The sequence below is a fragment of the Cebus imitator genome, unplaced genomic scaffold, assembly GCF_001604975.1.
Source record: "Cebus imitator isolate Cc_AM_T3 unplaced genomic scaffold, Cebus_imitator-1.0 Scaffold554, whole genome shotgun sequence".
Taxonomy (NCBI): Eukaryota; Metazoa; Chordata; class Mammalia; order Primates; family Cebidae; genus Cebus; species Cebus imitator.
In genome coordinates, this window is record NW_016107869.1 from 316,389 (window position 1) to 338,755 (window position 22,367).

General features: G+C 35.0%; 1 protein-coding gene and 1 pseudogene across 2 annotated transcripts in view; one reads left to right on the top strand and one right to left on the bottom strand.

The window, feature by feature from the left end:
* Window positions 1-22,367, top strand: part of IMMP2L (inner mitochondrial membrane peptidase subunit 2) — an 880,842-nt gene that overhangs the window by 89,713 nt on the left and 768,762 nt on the right. The gene's annotated exons all lie outside the window — the stretch shown is intronic.
* On the bottom strand, window positions 12,136-13,818 carry LOC108293949 (annotated as a pseudogene).

The window sequence follows — 22,367 nt, forward strand, 5'->3', positions numbered from 1 at the left end:
TTTGGAAAACACAGTCACCCTGTGCATAGCTAACTCTAGTAGCTAGATTTTCACCAGCCTTTCATGTATGTGATAACATTGAAATAACAGAAAATGTTCAAGAAGTGAAAATGGTACTCTTTATTTTTATTACTTTTAATAATGTCATTTTGGAATGATAATAATAGTTTTATTTGTTAAAGTAAATATAGTGTATATATACAAAATGAAATAAGCATGTTGCTTAATCAAATAATTCTTTATTCATTTTTATCAATACTCTTTTGAATTCTTTTCCTTTTTCTTTTTTTTTTTTTTTAAGAGAGATGGGGTTTCGCCATGTTGGCCAGGCTGGTCTTGAAATCCCGGCCTTGAGTGGTCCACCCACCTCAGCCTCCGAAAGTGGCGGGATTACAGGCATGAGCCACCGCACTCAGCATAGCACTATTTTGTAACAATATTTCTACAAAGGAAATAACTACCATGACTTAGCAGTTACTAGCTTATTAACCTGTCTCATAAAATTAAGTTTTAAAGTTTAAAGTGATGTTTTTCAATTTCATGTGGAAAGTTAGTATGAAAATACTAATTTTTAAAATAATGTGTCTTTCTTAATGATAAGCATAAATACACTTATAGTTGTTGGAGTACTGAAGAAATTACAGCTAAAGATTTTGGTTGGTTATAATTATTGGTGATTCTGGAACTGTGGTTGACTTGCAACATAATGGTTGCGTGTCTTTGAAGGTCTCATTGGGCAAAGCAGTATTTTAAATCCTGCCAGAATTCGAAATGCAGTGTGTCATCATACACTATAGCCATACTTTGAATATAACTTTTAATTTTCTATGAATATTACATTAATGAGCACCATGAGGCCTTAATAAGTTACCCCTAACAAATGGCAGATAATAATATAATGGCTGAGAGTAATTGCTCTGAACTTTTCAAGATATGTTTTCTTACCACTTTTTTTTTTTAAAGTGATATGTACTTGAGAATATTCTCTTTAAAATTCACGTGGAATTGATTGAAATAAATTCAGAGTGTGTGTATATATATATATATATATATATATGTATATATGCACATACACACACACTCATGCTTAAAGTAAAATAAAGCAAAACTGAATTGTGAATTAACATACCTTAAAATATTAGTTAATTACATGTTGACTGGTGAACAAAGGACACTCTTATGGAGATCATGACTTTAAGATTTTTTTTACAGGTCATTTTATTGAATGTGCCACCACATTTGGCATAAAAAAATTATTGAGTGTGGTACAGACTAAGATGTATATAACAGTTAAATTTTTACTGACATTTCAAGTGGTAGAATAATAGAGATAATACCCATAGACTATGTTCTAGTCTGGGTTTTGTTTCCAGTAGCTGGGTGACCTGAGTAAGTCACTTAATTAGTTAGGACTTCATTTTCTTAAACTATAAAGTCATGAACATGTCCTGGGTGACCTCTTCATTAACTTTTACACTGATGTGATATATATGGCCTGGCTTTGATGGAACCTTTCTGAATCCTGTTCTTTATTCTAGTATTCTAGAGGATAACATTTTGAATGTTCAGGGACGTTCAAAAGAAATATAATGTGATCCATATATGTAATTTAAAATTGTTTAGTAACACATTGAAAAAAGTGAAATAATAAACAATTATAATTCTAATTTTAATAGTTTCTAACCCAATATATCTAAGATATTATTTCCACATGTAATTAATATTAAAATATTAATGAAATATTTTACATTTTTTGAAATAAGGTCTTAAACATCTGGTGTTGGTTTCATTTGGCACATCTCAGTTTGGACTACTTGCATTTCAGGTGTTCAGTAACCACATGGGGCTTTGTCTACTGTGCTGGACCTTGCTGCTGAAGTTATGACATCTTTGTATTTCTACCCATGAATCAGATTTATGGACTTTAGAGTCAGCTTTAATTACCTTTCGTTTTCTCCTCTATTCTATACAATAATGACAGAGACTTGCATGTCTTAGTTTGTCAAGATTTACAGGTAAATCAGCACATTTTTCTCTTATTTCCAAACATCTGGAAAGAGATGTTTTTGGGAAGAAACATCTGTGAATACTCTTCAATTCCTTAAGTTACTTACTCCGTTAGTTTAGTGAAATCAGACTTCTATCTCTAATCTACAAAAACTCTTTGGAAAAATTCTAAAATCTTCTCATCGCTAAATCCAATGGCCACAATACAAATGTGGCCATCTCTTAGCAGAAATGGACAGTGTGCATACTTCCTCCTTGAAGTTTTCTCGTCCTTTGTTGTATATTACTTCCTTTTTCTTGGTTCTGTTTTAGCTTTGTCTGCTTTGCTGGTTCCTCTCTTGTCTCTCTTTGTCCACTGCTCTTGACTTCTTGCCTACCTGATTTCTTTTTGAAGCATTATACCTATAATTTTAGCTCTCTATTGGATATATGTGTGTGATGTTATTTCTCAGACTTCTCAAACCCAACCTAGCCCATACCAAACTTATTTTCTTCTTCTGGTTACTATTTTGATTCTTGGCATCATATTTAGTCACAAGTCAAAGTTAGAGACTTCACTTCCATCTTTAACTTCTAGGATTTTCTTATCATCTGTATCCAATTAGACACAGAGTCTTTTTGGGTCTACCTGAAAAATACCTATTGAATATTTTTCTTTTCTCCATTTGCAAAGTCCAGGTACCACATAGATCTCTCCTTCTTTGACTGTGATATGTTTTCTCTAGTACATTTTCCACATTGCTACCAGATTTATTTCCAACATAATTTGGATAATATCACTTTTCTGCTTAGAACTTCTGCTGATTCCATTTTCTTCTTGCATTGCAAGTGAGTCCTAGACTGCTGTTCTATCTTTAACTCTAGACATTCTCTTTTATAGTTCTTTCTCCTCTAAAAGTCAAGACTTAAAAATATTTCAAATGTTGAAATTTTAGGCTTCTTGATGGCTACTGGGAGAAACTAGCCATCAAGTATGGATAGTATGGCCTCTAGAGCACTGCTATACTCATAATAAATGGGCAAATGCGATATATTTATGTGATAGCCATAGTTAGGTTAATAACCATATTTCTTTGCTTTTTTTTTGTTTGTTTGTTTTTGGTAAGTAAATCCCTGTCTGGATATTTTAGTTCTTGGGAAGCAAGTGTTAATAACATCCAGGTAACAATGAATGATGTATGCTTTATTTACACGTAGGCTTTCTGTACTTGGAAACTAATATAGAGGATTATCTTGGTTAAGCTGTACAGCTCAGCTGACTTTTATAGCAAAACAGTACATCCCCTGAGATAATACTAATGTAAGTAAAAAGTAACTTCGGCCATTAGTATATCTAGTTGGGGTGAGAAAGAATGACTTTGTTACCTATTTATTAATATTTTTACAGCTGGTTGTTTCCTGGCCTCATTATTCTCCTAGCATATTTCATTGAGAATGAGATGTTAGTTCTCTAAAGTGCAGCACATTTTTCTTCTTTGTCAAATCCTTTTATTATTAACCTCATTTGCCTTAGCTGACAACAGGCTTCCCTTAGGTAGTGTGAGCATCGATGCTCTGAGGAAGAGGATAAATATTCATTGGAGTGTGCTACTTCTTGGAGACCTTTAGGAAGTACTAAATAGTCTGAGAAAGTGATTTTTGCTTCTACTTCAGAAGTGTTTGTTTAAATACTTAATTGCTTAATTTGAAAGAATACTAGAGGTCATAAACATATACTCAGAATGTTTTGCCCTTTTCTCAAAACAAAAGCAAGGTAATAAATGATGATCATAATTAAAAGAGTAATTAACCTTACTATCTCTGTAATCCCAAGGAAGTCTAGACATGAACTCAGGAGTTGGCATATTGTTTTCAATATACATACCACCCATCTTTGAACATTTATTCTGTAAAATGACCTATTATGCTTAAGTGAGTATGAGCAGTGTGACTCACATAAGTAGGAGAAAAGAATCCAAAAACTGCAACAAAATATTCCTTTTGAAATGAGTACCATCTTTTACAGAACTGAATATATTTCTGGACTGCATATAGAATTGGAAATTTTAGAACTAAAAGTTTTTAAGAGCTTACTATGTGTCAGGAATTGTTCTAAATACTTAACATATATTACCTCATTTAATCTTTCCAATAGCACTCTGAGGTAAGAACTATTATTGTACAGTGAGGAAACTGAGGCACATAGTGATTGGGCAACTTGCCTAAGGTCACCCAGTAGGTGAGGTGCTAGAGTGAGGCTTCCCACCAAGCACTTCTCGCCTCAGATGTGAAGAGACACAGGCAGAAAATGGCCATGTGCAAGTCAAGGAACGCCTGAGGCTGCCAGAAACTAGGCGAAAGGCGTTGAACAGATCCTTCCTTACTGCCTTCAGGGAGAGCATAGCCTTCTTGGCACCTTAATTTCATATTTCTGGCCTCCAGAACTGTGAGAGAATACATTTATGTTGTTCTAAGCCACCCAGTGTTTGGTATTATGTATGGCAGCCCTGGGGAATAACACACCATATGTCATGAAAATGTTCCTTATTGATCAGATTTGTTTTCAGTTTCTTTTTAAGTATATATACAGCCATAGAGCCATGAAAACCTTAGAAATCAACTGATGTAAAATACTAAATTTGGAGATGCGGGCCTTGCTGTTGGTCACACAACTTTAATGGTGGAGGCAGAGCTAGAGCCCTGAAGACAAATTGTATTAGAATTCCTAGAGGTGGACATGCTACAGTTTTAGTTAGGTCCGTAAATACTTTTTTTTTAATCATTCAACTTCTAGTTAAGAAAAGCTTTATCACACAGAGAAATGATAAATGTTTGAGGTGATGGATATCCCAGTAACCCTGATTCGATGATTACACATTGTATGCTTGTATTAAAATGTCACATATACCTCATAAATAAATACAACTATTATGTATTAATAATAATTCAAAACAAAATGTTTTAAAAAGGAAAACCATTCTTTCCATATTTTACAAGTTTTAATATCCTAATCATTAATTTCTGGATATAATTAATTGTGTCTTGTTGGTTCATTAATTTCCTGAATCTCTACTTTGAACCAAATTTTCTTGATAATATGAGGCAGTTTTGGAAGATCTTTGGGCACAAAGCTCTGTTTTGAAAATTTAGAAGAAAAGTAATGTTATTCAGTTGATGATTGTGTTGTCTATTACTTTGTTTAATGATTATAAATTCACTGAGACGTATCCAGTTGGAAAAATTGACACGTATACATAGTAAATTGCTTACTTTAGTTGATGATTTAAAAACCATATATTTAGAATATCTATTTTTTTTTTTTTTTTTTTTTTTTTGAGACGGAGTTTCGCTCTTGTTACCCAGGCTGGAGTGCAATGGCGCGATCTTGGCTCACCGCAACCTCCGCCTCCCGGGTTCAGGCAATTCTCCTGCCCCAGCCTCCTGAGTCGCTGGGATTACAGGCACGTGTCACCATGCCCAGCTAATTTTTTGTATTTTTAGTAGAGACGGGGCTTCACCATGTTGACCAGGATGGTCTTGATCTCTTGACCTCGTGATCCACCCGCCTCGGCCTCCCACAGTGCTGGGATTACAGGCTTGAGCCACCGCGCCCGGCCAAGAATATCTATTATTAAAATGAATATATATATAAATAGGTATAAAGATGTTTGTAAAAGCCACTTAACTCCCCAAGAAGATACTATTTTTTAGAATATACACATCCAGGTTTGTTTATCTCTATGTTTGTGCACATGTGTGTGTATGTTGTATATAAAATGGAATTGTGTCATATGAACAGTCTTTTAGCCTACTTTAAAAAACTCAACGTTATAGTGGCAAATTATCTTTTTTCCATTGCAGTAAATACATTTTGAAGGAATGCTGTGACACTGAAAGTGATATAGAAACAATTGTTTCCAGTTTTTACTAAATATTATGTTAAATGTATTTTTGCCTTGTAAACAACAATCTGAAAAATATTCATGCAGGTAAATCATTGTACCGTTATCTAATTCTTATCCTGCATGGAACGAAGTTTGTATGGTGAACACAGAGCATCATAAGAACAATTTCCAGTCTCCAGAATGAAGTGAAAACTCAGAAACATATCTCAATAGGAAAAATTTGCAGTAGGTTGCAGAGATGTGCCAAAGTCAATGTACAAGCAAAGACTTCAAAGAAAAGAGGAGTTAAAAAAGCCTTCACTATAAACCTTAAGCTATATATGGGGAGTAAAAATGATTACAGCCCTTTAGGGAAGCAGTTTGGCAATGTGTAGCAAGAGCCATAAAAAAACTTTAATCTTTGCTAGAATGTGTGTTCCTGTGCATGTGCTTGTATGTGTGTGTGTATTTCAGGATGATTTTTTGCTTTTTATTTTTTGTTTGAATGTTTTGTTTTGAAAAAAATTAAACGTGCTTCACTTAGAACTCTTGTCATCTGCTTCCCGTCTGTATTATTTTGTACCAAATCCCAGATATCATATTGGCTTTTAATTTTGATTATTTCTTTTGATATATAGTACTTCAGTTGTGAGGAATGCATTTTAGGAAAATAATTTGAAATATTGGAAAGACGTCTAGTAAGTTTCTAACAGAATTATTTGTAATGGTACAAAAATGAAAAGCAACTGTCTAACACTAAGACAAAATATAAATTGTGGAATGTATACTTGATGGAATACCATACCTAAAGTGAAGCCTATGGGGAATTTCTGTTAACATGGGAAAAGGCTTATGCTGTTAAATAAGTACATGAATAAGATGGTTAAACAAGTATGTAGAATCAAATAAGCAAATAGAAACGTGGCTTGGAAAAATATGACAAGGAACTATACTAAAATGCTGAATAACGATTTGCTTGTGTTACAATCTTTTTTTTTTTTTTGAGACGGAGTTTCACTCTTGTTACCCAGGCTGGAGTGCAATGGCGCGATCTCGGCTCACCGCAACCTCAGCCTCCTGGGTTCAGGCAATTCTCCTGCCTCAGCCTCCCGAGTAGCTGGGATTACAGGCACGCGCCACCATGCCCAGCTAATTTTTTGTAGTTTTAGTAGAGACGGGGTTTCACCATGTTGACCAGGATGGTCTCGATCTTTTGACCTCGTGATCCACCCGCCTCGGCCTCCCAAAGTGCTGGGATTACAGGCTTGAGCCACCGCGCCCGGCCTGCTTGTGTTACAATCTTACAGTGATGTGGCTGTATTTTTTCCTTTTGTCTGCTGTTCAATGTAGTCCATAATTTTATATTGACCATTAATTAGTGTTATGATAGGACAAATGCAATAATCTTGAATTGTGACAAAAACATGGAACATCATATCAGGCTTTGGATTATCATGTAACCTGACGGTAATCATTTTTTTTTGGCATTTGTGGGAACGAATGATAAGGACAAATAATATCAAAGAAGGATTTTGATAGGATTTTCCTTGTGGAAAAATTTGCTAATAACTGCTCTCCTTCCTTTCTTCTTCTGGTTAACTTTTCTTCTTTGACCAGTTTAAAAAAAAGACAAAGAAAACATTTATTAAAAAATCTCCAATAAACACCTTTGCTTATGAAGTATAAACAAAACAATAAAATAGCCTGGCCTTCTTTCTAACTTTCTGAAAGATTAATTTGTTGGCATTAAATTAGCTTCTCATTTCTAATTTATCTTCCTTTATTTTCTTTTAGTTCTTGGAATTTGCATAAAACTCTGAAAAGTCAATGCGTTTAGCTGTATTTGTGAAAGAAATATTCCCTATCTAATAGGATTAGATGATAGCAGTTAAAATTTCTTTAAAAATTAAATTTGAGTGCCCAAGTAGTTGTGCGTGGTTTCTGTGTAATTTGTTTATTGCATTTCAAATGAGTTTAAGTTTGAGTTACAATTTATGTTTGAGGCTCTGGCTACCCTCTCTCCCTGTACTACTTTGACCCTCGTGCTAAGGTGCATCTCAGTTGACACAGCTGAATTTAGAAATGAAGCATATTGCCTGGTTTCAAGTTGTTTTCTGAGGCCTCTAGAGGTGCAGTAATACTAAGGGCTCCATGAAGCGTTTTTATTTCATCGAAATCTAACATAGTTTTATTTGAATTCTCTGATTTTCAAAGTCAACTTCATTTCAAAGCAGAAAGCCAAGAATGTTTTCCAGACTTTAGGAATTTCCTTTACTGCTCCATATTCTTTCTTAGTGACAATGTACACTTGTAATCCTCCTATCAAAGGATCCGCCTGCACTGAAGAGGGAGTTACCTGTGAATTTCTGATCAGTAAAAAGGATATGTTTTATTTTTTTATATTTTTATATTTTTAGTGAAAAGGATATGTTTTAGGGAAAAACTAAGTTTTACTATAAGAAATTAATGATGATATATAATACCAGAAAGTTTGCCTCTCATTTAGGTAGCTGTCACGAAGGGAAAGGACACAATAAATGGATCTAAATACTGGAAGTATCACATACCACTTTTACTTGCATTTCATTGCTTAAAGCAGTGAAATGTTTACTCTTAAAGAGGAGTAAGGAAATATAATATAAAGATATAATAAGGATATAAAGGAATGTTTATGATTTGTAAGTACTTTCATAGATATGATTGGTTGATCAGTTTACTTAAAATTTATTGAGTACTTACTGTTATTGTCATTATTGTGTTACTAGTGTCTGTCATATGCACAAGTGACGAGATCCCTGCACTCATGGAGCTAACATTGTTGCGATAATACTGTTTTGGAAATAAGCTTGTCAGTATTAATCAAGAACCTTAACAATTCTTTTATCTTTTTTTTTCCCCCATTAATTTTATTTCTGGACTGCTACACTAAAGAGATACTGTTAAATATGAAAATATGTATAATGATCAAGATTACAGTTTTCTTTATAATATTGAAAAATTAGAAACAGATGTCTAGTAGGAAAATAGAGGGAACTACATTATATTTACTCATCGCATATTATAAACTCATCAGTTTGTATTAGAAACAGTTGCCACATTTTTTAGTGGCTATTTTCAGTAACATTTTAGCATTCTGTGATGACATAAAGCAGATAACATAGTAAATTCTGGGTGTGAGGAGTGGCAAATGGTGAAGATTTTAGATTGTTAGGATTGCATAGGAGAATTATATGTCCCCAAGTATGGAGTTTATGTACAAGGAGATTAGGAGGATGTAGGGAAACTGGAAGTTTTGAATTCTAATAGTGTATCAAGTCATTCAAGGAGACATATCCTGAAGGCAACTGGAAATATAGAATCAGAGACTGGTTAAAAATAAAGGCTAAAAATGTTCTTTGGGGATTCATCAGTATGGAAATGTTAGTTGATCTTGTGGTAGCAGATGAGCTGTGAAGAAGTGAATCAAGATGAAGGAGAATATAGGCAGAGAATCAAGGGGGATGCTGGTGGAAAGAAGAGGAAAAGGATCTTGAAGAGAGTGATAGGAAGATCAGAGGGATAGGAGAATCAGGAAAATTTTCTGTTTGAGGAAATTGTGGAGTAAAGAACTTTTTGAAGGGAAGCAGAGAGGCAGAGGAGAAAGATTGTAGGAACAATTTTATTGGTAATTTAGGGTAGTTTTCCTAGTAACTGAGTGGTAAAATGGTAAGTTACTCATTTGTTAAAATAGAAAGTATATTGTGTTTATTACTGATAGAATAATAGCATTCTGTAATTTTTTTTTTTTTTTTTTTTGAGAAGGTGTCTCGTTCTGATACCCAGGCTGGAGGGCAGTGGCATGATCTTGACTCACTGCAACCTCTGCCTTCTGAGTTTGAGTGATTCTCCTGCCTCAGCCTCCCGAGTAGCTGGGGAGTACAGGTGTGTGCCATGACATCTGGCTAAATTGTATTTTTTGGTGGAGATGGAGTTTCACCGTGTTGCCCAGACTGGTCACGAACTCCTGACCTCAAGTAATCTGCCTGCCTCGCCTCCCAGAGTGCTGGGATTACAGGCGTGAGCCACCGTGCCCTGCTGCATTCCATAAAAATGGATAAAAGTCTTTTGACTATTTAAAAACAACTTTTAATTAAAGATTTAATAGAGTAAGCAGGAATAATTTACATTTTTAATAGAAATTTGGTCGTACAACGAAAATGTACTTGAACATTTGTTGATACAAAGGAAAGATTTATACTAAGAAGTAGTCAAAATACTCATTTTATGTATTCATTTATTGAAAAAAATAATGTATATCTTAGAGACTGGAGCAGGCTAAGTGACTTGAAAGCTGCGAGAAAGAAAAAAAGGTAGCAAATTTAAGCTTTAAATCTTTTAGACAAAAATATCTAGGTAGTATGGTTCTGTTTAGAAACTCAAAGATTCATGTGCTGTATCCTGAAGCAACTAAAGAACATGGTGAACATTTTTCATATGTCACAAAGTATTTTATATTTTTTCTTTAAGGGACAAATTAGCAATATTTGGAGACTTCACAATAACTTTGTGGGGAGAGCTAGGGCATTTGTAATGAGAAAGATACAGTTTTCCATGTATGAAAAAGTATGTTATACAGGCCAGTAAAATGTTTCAGTATCTTGTATACCTAGAAGGGCTGCTGTATAGATCTCATTTATCCATAAAACCTTCTAGTTTTAAATTGGTACAGACAGTATCCTTAGTAAAGTAGTATGGTTGGAACACACTGAAATTTCCGTTTATATATTATGTTTTTGGCCCACTGTCAAATCCAACAGCTAGGTTTCTGTAGTTTTTTTTTTTCCCCAAGGCCAATATTCAGTAAAATGTAGCAGGTGATCTGATTGGTATCATTGACAAGTATTTAGAATATTAGGTTTTCAGTTAGGAAAGGACCTTAATTATCATCTGCATTTCACCTGCTTTTGCAGATGAAGGACTTTAGGCACAGGAAAATTAAGTATTCTGGTCCCACTAGAAGTAAGCTACCTGACTGTCAATATATGTATTTCCAATAATCTCTGCTACACTTAATTTTACAATATCAGTGCTAAAATAGAAATGTAACTAGGTAGAGAATTACCATTGACTCAGTGTTGATGTGGTTTCAGTAATTCGGCAAACCAGAATCCTGAGTCAAGTATCATGAAGTAGGTACGAGAATTGTTCTGGACTTAGAGACAAAGGGCCTGGGATTCGGTTTTGACAATGCCACTTATTAATTGTGATTTTGGAGCAAAATCCTAAATTCTCCAACCTTCACTTTCTTTATATATGAAATGGGAGTAAGCATTGTTGCCCTACTTACTTCGTAGGTTAATTGTGAGAATTAAGGCCATTCAGAGAAGGAGTCAGTTTCTAGTTTACCAACATTTATTGGTTATTACTATGTGCTAGGCAATATTGTAGCCTTCAGCAATACGTCAGCAATACGAAGACAATGGAAACTTTTATAACATATTGCAAAAGGCTAAAAATTTAGCAGGAATTCTGATTGATATTATTCATAAATATTTAGAATATTATGGTTTTTAATTTAGTAGAAACCTTAGCATCCAAGAGAGACTTTTGTCTCCTTTGTCTTCAAAGAGATTACAACTTGGAGAGATGATCCTTTAGGCAAAAAGCCTTATGATATAGCTGATTGAGACTGTCATTATAATAACAGCAGTTTTACAAGCTGTTAACTAATCTAGGACTGAAAAGAGGAAAAGAATGTCAGCAGTACATCAAAAAGGAAGAACATAATTTTCTTAGAAGTAGGGAAAAGCGTGTTTATTCATTTTTATTATTTTGCTTTAAGCCAGCTGCATTATGTGAAACTGTCTTGCTCACCGTCCTGCTAGAGACCAAACCACCCCTACCACTCTTTTCCTTAACAAAAGATTGAATAACCCTAGTTTGGTCAAGGACCTTACCTTTTATTGCCCTAAAGAGTTATTTGGTTTCAGCCAGGCGCAGTGGCTCACGCCTGTAATCCCAGCACTTTGCGAGGCCGAGGAGGGCAGATCACGAGGTCAAGAGATCGTAGACCATCCTGGCCAACACGGGAAAACCCCGTCTCTACTAAAAATACAAAAAAATTAGCTGGGCGTGGTGGCACGTGCCTGTGGTCCCAGCTACTCGGAGGCTGAGGCGGAAGAATCACTTGAACCTAGAAGGCAAAGGTTGCGGTGAGCCGCGATTGCGCCACTGCACTCCAGCCTGGTGACAGTGCAAGACTCCGTCTCAAAAAAAAAAAAAAAAAAAAAAAAAGAGTTATTTGGCTTCATTGAGATGCTGGCTGTCAGTTTTAAGATTCATAAATTTCTAGCAGTCTGTGTGGATTATCCTAGCTATTTAAGGAAATGATGACCATCGAGTGATAGAGTTTCTGGTTGTAAGCTATTTGCCATTTATATTCCTGCTATATATTGTTGCACTTATATTTGTGGTGTTTTATGGATTCTAAGATGTATATTTTTTCATATTGGAACATATCTGAAATTGGGATGCTTCTTTGAATTGATGGACTCTTAAAAACCATGTTGGCTAGTTGGTGGTTTTGATGTGGTTGTTATCTGTGCATGTGTGAATGTGGTCATAATGTCAAAGTTTAACTGAGTTATGTGGATTTTTTCAGGTATTCTAATAATTGCCGAATCCTATTATTTAGGCTTAGAATGATAAATTACATATACTTATGTATATACGTGAGAGGCATTGGAGCAGAACAGTGGAATATTATGATAGAGATATCTAAGAAATGAAATCTCAGTGATAAAAAAGCATTATGTCATAGTCCACTTGGCGCCTTTTTCCTTCTAGGGATATGTAAATAGTAAATGTCCATCATGTAATGATGGTCTTTGGATTCATTCATATTTGGATTCTTAGAAGTAGAAGTAGGGGAGTGTTTTTTCATTATTTTATAATATGAATAATATCATTATTTTAAACATTGATGCTGTAATATTTTAATTTGATTAATTTGAATGGGATGACTTATGACTGAGTGGAAATTTTAAGAAAGCTTGTTTATGGAAGGTGGATATGATTTCAAAAGTCATACTTTTAATTATAGATTCTGTTAAGGGATACTTTTAAAGAAAGGTTAAAATTATGTCTTATTCAAATATAAAAAGAATGGATATTAAAGACTTTATTAAGCTTATTAATTAATAAGAAGACCAGTAAGATGTTACAAATTGTTCAAAGGAGAATTTTAAGAGCACACATATGTAGGCAATTGAGGATGCTGAAATGAATGTGCAACAGATGCAAAAGTAGCTAATATCTGTATACCAATTATCCACTTCATTTCACTGGACACAATTTATTTGCATTTTTATGGAACAGAATTATTTGTAGTATTCTGTATCTTACAACTACATAGTTGTAGAGTAGCAGAAAAACGATGTAAGCCTCATATTCTTCCTAAATTAGATAATCTGGAAGGGTATACTAGATAGGACATCCAGTAATATTTTGCATATTTCAGTGTTTCACAATTTTTCCTGACAAATCTTAGAGTTTAGAAGGTTTCCTGATAGACTTTGTATCAATTTTATTTATTTATTTATTTATTACCAGTCATTGCTTATTTGGAGGTTAATTCCTGTTAGGATATGAAAGGATTCAGCAACAAGAGGGACTTGGGCCAAGAAGATCATGTATCCTCTTCTTCCGTGGTACTTGAGTAGCCACTTGTGCTTGACTCTTTGTAGGAAAAGGAGTAGCTGAAGAGCACATAGCATGCCAGCACGATGGTAATCCCTGAGATGCTCCCCTTCTTCACGTTGATGTACTCATTGTAATACGGATAGTAACGTCTTCAAAACGCTCAGGCAAATCCACTAGGGCTGAAGTCCTGCATCAAGGTCCAGCCTGGCAGCTCCCCTAGTTTGACCTCCAGAAGTTTCTTGTCCTTCACTGGTACAACTCATGCCATCTTGGAGTCCTGGTGTCCGCTGCGCTGAGCCGCGCCAGGGCTGCTATGTAGGGGCACAAGGGCTGCTGGGTAGTGGTGCAAGGGCTGCTGGGTAGAGGTGCATGGACTGCTGGGTAGGGGTGTAAGGGCTGCTGAGTAGGGGCTGTATCAAATTTTAATTTCATAGGAAGGATTGCATTCAGACCATGCTAGAAAGATCATTACTTGATGTCTTCTTATAGCTTCTCCCTTAATCACTCATCATTCCATCTACCTGTATTAGAGTGTTAATGATTTTGAATTTCTCATTTATATTTTTGAGTCAATAAATTGAATTTAATCCAGATTACATTTTTGGGTAAAGAGAAACTTAAAAAAAAGCTTTAAAAATAAGGAATCTACAAACACTTATTGATTATATACTTTATAAAAGCCCATCTAATTAAAATAAATTATCTCAATAATTCTTAATAATGAGACTATACAAATTATAAGAATAATCCTAGGAATATTTTTTAGCAATGTTTTTTGAAATGATACACACAGGAAATATTAATGAAATTAGCTATATTTGAGTGTGTCTTTGTATTTAATTTCTTTTATGCTTCCTTTAGTGAGTTGAAAATGAATCATTTCCCATTTTTAATGGAGTTAATCTGCTTAAATATGGAGAAATGGAAAATTAAATGTATTTGATGGAGAGCATAATCAAAGCTGTTATCACAAAATATATACTTTTTCAAAATTGAAAGTAAATTAAAATTAATTTTTTAACTTCATTTTTACCCATGAATTTTGACTGAGAATAAGTTGTCACTTGATGAGCCACGTGTGGTAGCCTGCACTTGTGGTCCCAGCTATTCCGGAGGTAGAGGTGGTGGAAGATTACTTGACATTGGGAGGTCAAGGCTTCAGTTGGCTGTGATCATGTCACTGCACTCCAGCCTAGCTGACAAAGCAAGAGCCCATCTTTAACAAAAAAACCCTCAAAAAGTTCAAACTTGTTTATATGGTTTCAATTCGCTGTTGAAAAGTTGTCTCACAATTCTTTGGTGATGTATTAAATATATGAATGCAAAAGTTCTTACAGAGCATGTGGATATAGTTATTTAAGTGTTATGTTTATCAGCTGGGTAAGGTATATTTTTGAGACATAATCCTTTACATTTGAAAGTCTGGCATTTAACTTGGGCTGAACTTCCCAAACCATAGGGAAATACTCATTGATTCATTAACTTATTTAGCAAATATTTATTGCGTGCTTATTTTAAGGCAATCATTTTATAAATGCATGTCATTTTAGGGATCTTTCTCTTGCCACAAATAAAAGAGCAAGGAAGACTGAGTTTTCCTGTGAAAGAGTGATTCTTGAGTTGGATCAAGACATTGGTGAGAGATAACCAGTCAATTAATTATCTGGACTTCCCAACATCATCCTTTAATCTTTTTGCTTTCCTCTCACTGATTCTCCGTAAACCATAAAGATGATCTCTGGGTTTCACCCTGTTCTATGGATAGCATGCATCTTTACATGTGTTTAATCAGTTTAAAGCAAGATATTGATATCAAACAATGCTACAATTTAAAACAAATACTTTAAAAATAATACCGAAATTTGTTAAATAGCTTCACAAATGTGCCTCTGAATCTGCTTCTAACGGGCTTTTGTGAAGGTGTTTGAAGTACTGTGCTGATCAGTGGAAAATCAGAAGAGTGAATCTGCTGTAATGGTGGGGAGAAGGCATCAAGAATAATGTACACAAAACTGAATTAAGGTGGTGAATTTATACGAGAGGTATTCAAGGCAGGGAACTGAAGACACTGCGTACACAGGAGTGAAGAAACAAGCTATACAGTGGGATGCTTTGAGTTTTGTGGCCATAAAAATGAGATCAGCTGAGAACAGAAGTATTACTTGGGTTTCAATGTAAGCTGCACTGTGCATAGATTACTTCCAGTTGTAGCAATGGACACTTATCCAAGATACTGACATGCAGGTTAGAAAAATCACATGCTGGGGAGGGATAGCAGGGGGAGAAATGCCAGATGTAGGTGATGGGGAGGAAGGCAGCAAATCACACTGCCACGTGTGTTCCTATGCAACAATTTTGCATGTTCTTCACATGTACCCCAAAATCTAAAATGCAATAAAATAAATAAATGGGAAAAAAAAATCACATGCTAATTAAGTGACTAGAATCGGAGCAACACGTAGTTTAGGCAGTGCTACCTCAGGTGGGGAGTTTGGTACAGGTAAAGTAAGAGTTTATTTATTCAATAGAGCACCTACTGTGTATCAGACACTGTTCTAGGTATTTGAGATTGGCCAGCGAACAAAATGATGTAGATCCCTGCCCTTTTGAAGCTTACTTTCTAGCAAGAAGAGGCATAATAAATATAGCAAATGTGTACGTTTTTTGTTAGGATGTAAGTGCTACAGAAAGGAGTGGCGTAAAGAGGATCAGGAGTGTTGGAGGAGGAGATTATGGTAGATTGCTGTATTATATAGAGTAATAATTTGATTTTGAATTGGAGAGCTATAGCAACCTGCTACTTAGGTTTATTTCTTTTCCCTTATAACTTTAGAGAATTGGAAGTTGGGCCTCCCCAGAGAGATTTAGTGGCAGATGAGCAGGAAGTAAACAGATACATATTTTTCAAGATAATAATAAAATTTGGATAGGTTATTCATGATCTTCTCTTTAACCTTTAATTTCTTTTTTATTCAGCAATAGGAAATGATAAAAATATGTTACTAGAAAATGGGCTGCAAATTATCAGAGTTCTAAAACAAAGATGTAATTTATTGAAAATAAATCTTACGAAGGATTTCGGTAGCATTTGAGTCATATGCTTCTTAGGAATCTCAGAACAATTTTGTGTAACTATGGTTTGCTTAGGGAATTCTAAGTTTTATCTACTTTTCAAAAGACCAGTGTAATCAATGTTTCTTTGGCAAAACTCTGTATACCTTGACAGCTTGTTAAAATAATAGTTAGCTTCTGGCTTTCGATTTCACATATGCAAACTGTATCATAAATTGCTTTACTAAACCTGATGCATATGTATAGTCATGGTAGATTATACAAGATTGTTGCTGATAAAAACTTTAAAGTAAGGCTCAGAATTATACTGTAAACCTGCATCTTGATTAATATGTAATTGTTACTAGAAAAATATAAGTCTAAAGCATTTCATGTATCACTGAATAATGAAATATCTCTAATAGATATTAAGCTGAAGGACAGGAAATACCTTTCCCAGCCCCACTGCCCTTCAGTGACTAGAAGTGTTTTAAGTCTGTCTGGAAAGGCACCATTAATTTTTTATTCCCTGTGACCTGTATATCTTCTCTTCTACTTAATTTTTTCTTTTAAAAAAGTATATATTGATTTCTTGCATATGCTACTAGTGATATGTCCAGAGAAAATGTAGGATTTCTTTGTTTGAAAGGGTTTCTTCCTTTCCTTTTTTTTTTTTTGCGGGGGGGGGGCGGGGACAGAGTTTCACTCTTGTTACCCAGGCTGGAGTGCAATGGCGCGATCTCGGCTCACCGCAACCTCAGCCTCCTGGGTTCAGGCAATTCTCCTGCCTCAGCCTCCCGAGTAGCTGGGATTACAGGCACGTGCCACCATGCCCAGCTAATTTTTTGTATTTTTAGTAGAGACGGGGTTTCACCATGTTGACCAGGATGGTCTCGATCTCTTGACCTCGTGATCCACCCGCCTCGGCCTCCCAAAGTGCTGGGATTACAGGCTTGAGCCACCACGCCCGGCCCCTTCCTTTCCTATTAAATCATTTTTGCCTTGCCTTTTCTCCCCTTTTTTCCTTTATTCGCTTGTTCTTCCCTGTTCTTCAGTTAATCCTTTTTCCCAATCTCTACCCTTTTAGCACGCTGTTAAAAGGGTCATCTAATCTGAAATCTAGAATGTTAGAACATATTTGAGAATGCTCAGAATGTCTTAGAGAATGTGCTTGCATTCTGATTCTCCTTTCAAGTTTCATTATTCTCTTCACATTTATTCTTCTTTATGCTTCAGCATGATCTTGTGTGGTTTTGTTCCTTTGAAGGCCAAAGCAGTTTAAACTTATGTATGTATGTATTTATATATGCATGTTTGTGTCTATCTTTTTTTTTTTTCATTCTTCTAGGAAAGAGGGGGAATAAGTTGGTAGGAAGGAGTAAAGATGGTAGGATGTTTTCTTACTTGGTGAGCTGGTCTTCACTTCAGCTGAGAGCACCTGTAGTGGAAAAATACATGAGATTTCCTTTTTTGGGGGCTCCCCACAGTTTTTCTGCCAAAACAATGTCCTGTAGTATTCTTGGGTATGTGTAAGAGCATGACTTTTTTTTTTCCTATGAAGCTAGAGAAGAATAATAGTGAGAAGGGAGATGGGGAAGGATATCATACTTGAGAGGCACTTTCTCACATAGGCCATTTTTAGGAAAGATTTTTATGGAAGTTCAGATCTAGCAATTAATTTCCTTAAATATATTTATGTTAGCTATTTATTAGAAAAATCTTCAAGTAATTAGAGGGGTATAATCTACTCCAATTTGAAGACCCCTGCATTGTACCATATAGTTTCTGTTCCTGCTTATTATTTTTGCTCTCTTCTTTGCATTAGGTATATTCATTACCATCAGGGTTAATAGTGTCCTGTTGTTTATTTTCTGAGTGTAGGAAGTATATAAATGTTATCTGTATGGCTAGATTTGATAGTTAAGCACTTGATAAAGATGAAGCAGTGGAAGTGATGATGAGAAGAAAAGAAAGAGAAGGAGAATAAGAAAAGTAAAACAAATTGTAAAAAATTCAACACTTATTTGCAGACACTTAACAATGTTAGACACTATTATAAAATCACTATAAATATAAAATCTTCATTTAGTCCTATTTGTACCCCGAGAGGCACTTACTATTACTATCCCCATTTTATAGATAAGAAAATTATGGCACTGAGAGGTTAGGAGATTTTTCCAAGCTTTTAAGTGGTGGAAGCAGAATTTGAACCAAGCAGTCTTACTCTAGAAAGAGGCTTAACCACGGTGCCATCTTTCTTGGTGTGTGTATGTGTGTGCATATACATGTACCTGTATGTGAACATAATCACCAATGCATTAGCTGAGCTAGACCATAAATATTTGTATCAACAGATATATGAATATGCACAATATTTTAAACCATCAGAAAAAGGACAATTTAATTAATGAAGAAAAACATAAATTCAAGGGTTTAAGAATGGGGAAAATAGAAAAATAGTAACAACCTTATTTCTCTCAAGGGACAAAGTGATTTTTTGAAAATAAAAATACAACCTTTAAAGATATTTTTTATAGCAATTAAGAATATACCTTTAATATTTTGTGATATTTACAGAGAAATAATTTTAAAATCGATTTAAACATTTTTCACCTTTAAAATCGTATACTCTGCCAAGATGCACATACTATTTTCTTTACAGTTCAGTTTTCACAAATAACAATGACATTTAAACTTTCCTTTTAATAGATAAAAAATCAAATTCCTTTTTTTAACTTCCCAATTCTTTAACTGTGGTTGTAGAGAAAAAAAATGGAAAAATATGCTAAGTTTAAAGATATTTAGTGATCCCCACATATAAAAATAGGAGAAAGGATGAGTCGTAGCTTATCATATTTGAATGAAATATAATAGTTTCTGATATTTTAATAATTACAACTTTTTCAGTGTTGTGTCAAAACGTTTGAAAAAATGGATTCTGAAGTCCCTCTGGGATATTTTGAGGAGAGTTCTGTTCTATGCAGTCTGGACTGGGAAGGAATGTAAAGAGGCACACTAGTATGTCCCTGTATTTAGAACTCTTCAGAGGAGACTTGATAAATGTTTGAGCTCTGTGTGCTTAGCTGCACCAAGCCACTTCAAGTTTACTAGGCATTCTGGAAATTAAGTTGATTTTGGGTCAAAGAGTGACCATGATTTTATCCTCCTCTCTCTCCATCCTTAACCAGCCCACTCAGGTTTTCTCCTGTTAAGATAGTGTTCAAAATACTCCAATTGTCTTTAAAGTAGCAAGGTCCTTTGATAGGCTTGTAAAATAACTTATTACATTTGAAAATTTGGATTATTTTATTGAACAGAAGTATAAGTAATTAACAGAGAAATTATTGTCTCTGTTATATTGTGTAGTCATGTGGGAATTACCATTTGGGGGCTTTATTTTCTCACCTTTAAAATGAAGAAGATTGAATGAGACAACCGTAAAACCTTCATCTTAAAAAACATAAAATCAACCTATTCTATTAGGTGTGTATATTTTTACTAACTTATCTTAAAAGTTTGTAATACATGCTCTGGAAAGAAAAACTCAAATGAAAAATCCTCAGTATTTCTGAAGCAAAGGTGAAATTGAGAGGTTCTAGATGATTGTGTGAGGCCTGTGTTCCACTTTGTTGCTATCCCTGTCAACACAGAGGCTTTTGTTCTGTTCTGTTTAAATGGCATTTGCAACTAGGTCGAAACCAGCTCAGTTTGGCTTTTTAATTCACAGGACTTGCTATGAAGTGGCACTTAACTATATGGACAATTTAATGTTAAAACCAATTACTTTCCTATGATTTACAAAGGACCTTCTACCACAGAATTGTAGAAAATTCTATTAGTGTATATATTTAACATTGTAGTATCATGTGCTTTATTAGCTGCATCCAGTACTAGTTTATTTGTACCAGAGTGTTTTTTTTTGTTGTTAGTGGTTGTCTCATTTGAGGTACCTATACAGACATACTGCAGTGGATGCTTCGGCCTTCTCATTAGCACAGAGCATTTACTGAAGCTTAGAGATGTACCTGTAGCCATCATTGATATGATGACCGATTTCAGGGTTATTCTATTCAATATCCTGGCATTGATGAAAGTTTATATAGGGAGCAAAGGGTCATTAAAGGGGTAAAATGAAGTATTTGGAAGGTCTAGAAAATCATTCAACTGTAAATGATGAAGTTCTCAAGTACATGTCTGTATAGCTACTTCCAATGATTGAAACCAATTTCGAAAAGGCAAAAGACCTGCAGTAGTTTTTCACTATAACTTCCTAAGGAAGTAGAACTACACTTAGTGTAGTTCCACTGAGACTATTGTGGGATCAATTTGTGGAGCATGGTTAGTGGCTCCCAAAAAGGAATCCCAACTTTGCAGTGAACACTTAACTGTATGGCTTTGGACATTCCTCTGATAAATAGTTCAGACTGTATTACCTGCAGAGCTTTTTATGTGACTTTTACATTGCCTCATTTTCCAGTTAATTGTGTACAGGAATCCTTTTTTTTTTTTAATTGTGCTTCTCCTCATTGCACTTTGCAGATACTGTGTTTTCTTACAACTTGAAGGTTTGTAGCAACTCTGTGTCAAGCAAGTCTGTTGGAACCATTTCTTCAATGGCATGTACTCACTTCATGTCTCTGTGTTACAGTTTGGTCATTTTCACAATATTTCAAATGTTTTTGTTACTATTACATCTGCTATGATTATCATAATCAGTGATTTTTGATGTCACCATTGTAAATGTTTGGAGGCACCATTACACACACTCATCTCATATGCCCGACCTAATCAGTAAGCGCTAGGTTCTGACTTCTCCAACTCCACTGACCTGTAGTTCCTTTATCTCTCTCCCTCTCCTTAGGCTTCTCTATTCCCTGATACACAACAATATTAAAGTTAGGCCAATTAATAATCCTACAATAGCAAGTGTTCAAGTGAAAGGAAGAGTTGCATGTCTTTCACTTTAAATCAAAAGCTAGAAATTCTCAGCTCAGTGAGGAGGGCATATTGAAAGCCTGGATAGGCTGAAAGCTAGGCCTCTTGTGCTGAACAGTTAGCCAAGTTGTGAATGCAAAAGCAAAAGTATTTTAATGGAGTGAAAAGTGCTACTCTAGTGAACACATGGATGATAAGAAAGTGAAGCAGCTTTATTGCTGTTATGGAAAAAGTTTTTGTGGTTGGATAGAAGATTAAACCAGCCACAAAATTCTCTTAAGCCAAAGCCTAATGTAGAGCAAGGGTCTGACTTTCTTCAGTTCCATGAAGATTGAGAAAGGTGAGGAACCTGCAAAAGAAAAGTTTGAAGATAGAGCTCAATTTATGAGGCTTAAGAAAAGAAACTATTTTTATAACATGTAAGTACAAAGTGAAGCAGCAAGGGTTGATGTAGAAGCTGCAGCAAGGGTTGATGTAGAAGCTGCAGCAATTTATCCAGAAGATCTAGCTAAGATAATTGATGAAGGTGATACACTAGACAACAGATCTTCAAGCTAGACAAAACAGCCTTATATAGGACGAAGATGCCGTCTAGGACTTCTCTACCTACAGAGGAGAAGTCTGCATGGGTTCAGCGTTTTGAAGGACAGTCTGACTTTGGTGTCAGGAGCTAATGTAGCTGTTCACTTTAAGTTGAAGCCAATGCTCCTTGACCATTCTGAAAATCCTAGGCCCCTTAAGCATTATGCTGAATATGCTCTGGTTGTGCTCTATAAGTGAACAACAAAGCCTAGATGATAGCACATCTGTTCATAGCACAGTCTGTGGAAT